Source organism: Arachis ipaensis, chromosome B03 (genome assembly GCF_000816755.2).
Source record: "Arachis ipaensis cultivar K30076 chromosome B03, Araip1.1, whole genome shotgun sequence".
NCBI classification, from domain to species: Eukaryota; Viridiplantae; Streptophyta; class Magnoliopsida; order Fabales; family Fabaceae; genus Arachis; species Arachis ipaensis.
The window spans coordinates 21,473,049-21,479,025 of NC_029787.2; positions in this window are offsets into that span (position 1 = coordinate 21,473,049).

Here is a 5,977-nt window from a genome sequence, read left to right on the forward strand (position 1 = left end):
ATGAAGGACATTAATGAGGGAATTAAGAATTTATGAGGGAAAAGCCTTATGCATTGGGAGATTTCTATCAACACCATAAAGGGGACCCAATGGAATTTGAAATGAAGCTAATAGAAATGGGTATGAAAGCATGGAGTGGACAGAAGTAAATTGGCTTCTTCAAATTTGGGGTCTCGTTGTGGCAGTTTACGTGTAGTGATAATGAGAGTATACTAGTGAAACTGCTAAGGAGTAGTGGGGGAGAATGGGATGAATAGTGCTATTAAGGAGGTGGGCAGAATAGGTGTATGGAAGAAGGAATTGCATTTTGCATGGTCAATTTAATACCAGATATGGAAGGTCACTTTGTTTTAGATTTTGTTTGACTTTTTGTTTACTTTTATGTCTCTTTAATTAAAAAAAAAAATGGGCACTACTTTTTTCTTTTATTTACATTTTTAAATCAAATTTTTTTTAGAGTGATATTACATGTCTATCTATATATACAAATATTTTTGTGATTAAGGCCAATTAAGTTGGTGTAAGTCTAATAAAAAAAATACAGATATACATACTATTTTTCTTCTTTTGTATTTTTTATGGCATATAAATTTTTTTTGGAGAACATAAAAATTTATTGATATAGCATACAAATTTTTTTAAGTATAACATACAAAATTTTGTATATAACAAACTTATTAATATAGCACACAAATTTTTGTACATAGTATAATTTTTTGTTGCGAATGTATTTTATTAGTCAAGTGAATCAATATTTTGGGTATGTAGTCCTCTAAAAATTTTTTATATTGCACATTAAAATTTTTGTGTTATATATTAAAATTTATGTGTTATGCGTATTTCATTGGTAATTTGGTATAGTATACAAATATTTACATATAACACAAATTTTTGCACATAGCATACAAATATTGTTGCGAATGTATTTTTTTTGCTGAGTGAGTCAACATTCTGAATATATAGTCCTCTAAAAATTTGTGTACTACACATCAAAATTTTTGTGCTATGTACCAAGATTTTTGTGTTGTATACAAAAATTTATGTGTTGTGCATATTTCATTGGTTGCTTGTTAATATTTTGGGCATGTGGTATTTCAAAAATTTTTGTGATGCATACTAAAATTTGTGGAATTAATATTCAAAATGGCCCCTAAAAATTGACCCGCGACTCAATTTAGCCCTCAAGAATTCAATTGACTCTAATTGTAACCTAAAATTTTGATTCGTGCCTCAATTTAGCCGTTCTGTCATTTTTCGTCACCGAAAAACTAACCTGGCAATTTTTGTGCTATAGTAATACAATTGTCTAAATATATGTAATTGTACAGTTATACTATTAGAGAAACATAAAAGAATAAGAATGTCATTTTAAATTAATCAAGGAGTAATACAATTATTCTAACAATGGTTGCTCCAATAAATAAATTGATGAGTTTGAAAAACTCCAAATTAATATTTATGATGACCAAACATTATTAATATAATTTATTACAAAATTAACTTTGGATTAAATGTTGATTAAAATAATTTTGCAATACAGGTTTATAAATGGGCCGAAATAAAAAGAAAATGTTGCTAGCCCAATGATTAAAACATTCAGCATTAATATGAAGTTAGTTTCTTATGGCTGAATGAAAAATATATCACTTGGGCTAGAATAAATTCTTGTTGCTCCAAGCCCTATTGTGATGTATGCTAAAGATCCAATGTTTGATCCGAAAAAAATTCATCAGGAAAGCAAATGTTATCATTTGCCTTATACCCTTCATCGGATCTCATGGATGAAATATTTTTGGGCCAGTTGTGATTATCAATGATACAAGCCCAAAATATAATTGCTTGAAGGCAAGCATGTTTGATCCGTAACCATGAAGCAAAGAAAACAAAGCTTAGTTTGCTTCCAACGGATCCAAGAATTTTACCATGCAATGGATTCCAAAATTCATTGAATTGTCATTTATTGCATGGGAAATATGAGAGAGAAATTTGCAGCTGAATTGCTTGATTGCCATAGTGCTGCACGCTACCAATAGCAAAGAAAAGGGAAGTAAATTAATTTACTTTAGTTTATTTGTTCAAAAACACTTGATTGCTTCTCTTTCTACATTTCCTATTCTCTCATCTCTTTCTTCTCTTCGGTCATTAACCAGGAAACCATGAAAGCAAAAATGAGCTACCAAAGTGAAGGAAGAACACTCTACAAGACCATCATGTTGATGGCAAGAAAACATAACAAAACAAAAGTGTGCTGTTGGTGAGATTTTCACCAAATATGGGTAGATTTGGTGAGGTAATCTCGAGCTCTTCATGCTCAAAATGAAAGAAGAAGATTCGGCCAGCAAGGAAGAGATTCTTGGAGGCATGACTTGTCTTTGATTCTGCTCAACCACCACAGGAAGTAGCTAGAGTGGCGAAGTGATGGAAGAGACAGAGATTGAAGCAGATGAAGTCATCATCATCATGAAGCATCAAGGGCCAGAAATCCATCTTGGAGAGCAAGCCAAGGATGGAGCGCTCGGATTGATGAAGAGTGGTGACAAAGGAAGGACTAGAGGTAATTGCATGTTGGGTTTTGCATGGTTATCTCTTCTCTCTCTATGTGGTCGAACCGGTTCTGTTTCTTGAAGAAGAAGAAGTTGGCTTGCGTTTTGGCTTCAAGTGTGGAGGCTTCTCTCTTCTATAAAAAGAGAGAACAACCACTGTTTGGAGCAAGGAGTTAGAAGTAAGCAGTGAGAGTGCAAGGCACAGGATTCTCAGAGCTACCTAAGCTTACAGATTTTCTTCTCCTTCAATGTATTCTGTTTAGTATTTTTCTGTTTAATTTTGTCATGTCTTGAGTCTCATGGAAAAAGAAAAACAGTGAGGTTTGTATGAAAAAGCCATAGAGCGAAAAAAGGTAGAGAGTGCAAAATTAAAAGAAAAATCCATAGATGTCTTAGAGTTCCTTTGTTCATCTATGTTGTGTTTCATGATTCTGTGGGAATCCCCTTGTAAGTTGGGTTAGAACTTTACAGATTGTAATCAGGAAGATTATAGTGAAATTCCATCATGTTTGTGATGGAGACTTGATGTAGGCTACACTGCACTTAGCAGCTGAACCAGGATATATCTGGGTGTAATTTTCTCTCTTCTCTACTCCATTTCTGTTTCCACTGCACATGAGCAAAAACCAAAAATATCTCGTGTCAAGTGACGAGACAAAAAAAAAGTCTCGTGGCTAGGGACGAGACAAAAAGAAAAAGTCTCGTGGCTAGTGACGAGATAAAAACAGAAAAGTCTCCTGAAGGTATTTCAAAAGCCAGCAAGTGTTACTAAGCAAAAAGGGGGCTAAGATTCAACCCCCCTTCTCTTAGCCACTGAAACCATCAATTGGTATCAGAGCTTGGTCTCAAAGAGATCAAGCTTTGCAGCTTGGAGTAAAGATCCTCATGGCAGAAAACAGTGGCTCAAATGTGGTATCCTACAATCTGACCGAAGGACAATCAAGCAACAGACCTCCTCTTTTCAATGGGAAAAATTATACCTATTGGAAGGAGAGGATGAAGATATTTGTACAAGCAGTAGATTACAGACTTTGGAAGATCATCCTAGAAGGGCCTCAATATCCAACTGTTACAAGTGCCGAAGGAGTTGTTTCTCTTAAACCTGAAGCAAGTTGGACGGATGAAGATAGAAAAAAGGTGGAGCTCAACGCCAAGGCCATCAATCTGCTCAACTGTGCTATCAGCTTTGAGGAGTACCGACGGGTATCACGTTGCACAACAGCAAAGAAAATCTGGGATAAACTCCTAGTTACTCATGAAGGAACAACTATTGTGAAAAAGATCAGGATTGATATGTTAAACAGAGAGTACGAAATGTTTGCAATGAAGGAAGGAGAATCCATTGATGAGATGTTTGAACGCTTCAACACCCTCATTGTTGGCTTGGATGCTATGGGAATCAAGTATCCTGAATCTGTGCTAGTGAGAAGAGTGTTGAGATGTCTCACAAAAGAGTGGGAAACTAAAGCTTTAATTATCTCTGAGAGTAGTGGCCTTGACTCTATGACTTATGATGATTTGAGAGGAAATTTACTTGCTTTTGAAAACACCTACTTGAAAAAGGATTCAAAAAAGAAAGGAATAGCTTTTTCTTCTGTCACTAACCCTCTAGATGATGAATCCAGTGATAACTCATCTGAAAATGAATTTGTGTTGTTTGCAAAAAAATTCAGGAAAATGGTGAAGCTCAAAGGCAAAGGCGGCAGCTCAAGGAAAATGAAGAAAGACCTTAGCAAAGTAACTTGTTACAACTGCAAGAAAATGGGACATTTCAAATCTGATTGTCCCAAGTTGAAGAAGGAAGAAAAGCCAAAAAGAGGAAAGAAGAAGGGACTGATGGCTTCATGGGAAGATTTGGAAAATGACTCGGATGATGATGATGATGAATCCGAGACCAAGTCACAACCATGTCTCATGGTAGATCACATAGATCAGGTAGTCTTTCATAACCCTAACACTGAAGATCTTCATCTTATGATAGACCACCTTTTTGAAAAAATAAGATGTTTTCTGCTGGAAAATCAAGAACTTGAACAACAAATCATTATTCTTAGAGCTGAAAACAGTTTTCTTAAAGATAAAGTAAGGGAGGCCGAAACTGCTTGTGATCTTGTTGAAGAAAATAAGCAGTTAAAAGCCCAACTTAGAAGTTGTGAAAGTAACCATTCTGTTATTGCCTATGTAAATTGTTTTAAGGAGAATGAAGAGTTGCTGAAAAAGATTAGAAATCATGAAAATGATTTAGCCAAGTTTACTCAAAGTTCAAAAAATTTAAATCAAATATTGGCTAGTCAAAAACCACTCTTTGATAAAGCTGGTTTGGGGTATTACAAATCTGATGAGAAATCTTCTTTTGAAAATAGAGCCTCATCTTCTAATGACACAAGGTTTCAAAATCCCACCTATTTTAACAAAACAGCAACTTCAAGGTTTTGTAGGCTATGCAACCGAAATGGTCATTTTCCCATTCAATGTTTTTTTGGTGAAAGAATAATTGGTGATAAAGTTTACAAAGTTGTTTTTGATTACAATGGTTTGGGACATAGGAGATGGTTTAATGTGAAAGGATCCAAGAAGATTTGGATACCTAAGGTTACTTGAGCTTGTTTTGTAGGTGTGTGTAACACCCTACCACACAAAGCTTTACGCTTAAGTCGTAAAACAAAGGTGATGTGGTATTACGACCTCTAAAATAAAATAAGTACATATAATAGCAGAAGAGTTATAATATGCTAGGAGCCTTGAAGGATAGGGAAAATAAAAATCGCGAGATAAAAGCGCAACGCTCAAGGAACGAGTTAACTTGCATGCTAAGAAAACTGTAACTGTCAAACATAAGATAACAGAAGTAGGAATAGAGTGCCAAAGATACAAAATATCAAGCTCCTAACTCAGCCTGCGAAGTCAAGACTGGCCGGAGAATATTTACACATATATATACATACATATCCAAAACCCAAAAGTACATATACACAATCCTGCCTCTCCATAAACCTCTAAGAGGATCAAAAAGAATAAGTCATGCGGAGAGAAAACTAAGTACATATATATACATCATAGCATAACAAAATATCCCAGTAACCACTCTGCTTCAAGAGTCCAGACGCCTAACGAGATGCCTCTCGACCTGCATCTGAAAATTAACAACATAGTATGGAATGAGAACCGGAGGTTCTCAGTATGGTAAAGGTGCCACACACGATAGAAATGTAGAGCTCGACGCGGTGAACGCGTGGCCGCAAACGGTGCGGCGATCGGAGCTCGAACGGAGGAGTTACGGGAAATTGAATTTCACGTAAACGAATTTCTCTTCTTCTCTTCCCTGGGAGGCTTGCTGCGTCGCTGAGGGAAATGAAGAGAAAATGAGCCCGTGGCTCTTTTTAATGGGCTGGTCCGGTTGAACCGACAGCCCAGTTCGGGTCCGGTTCAACCGA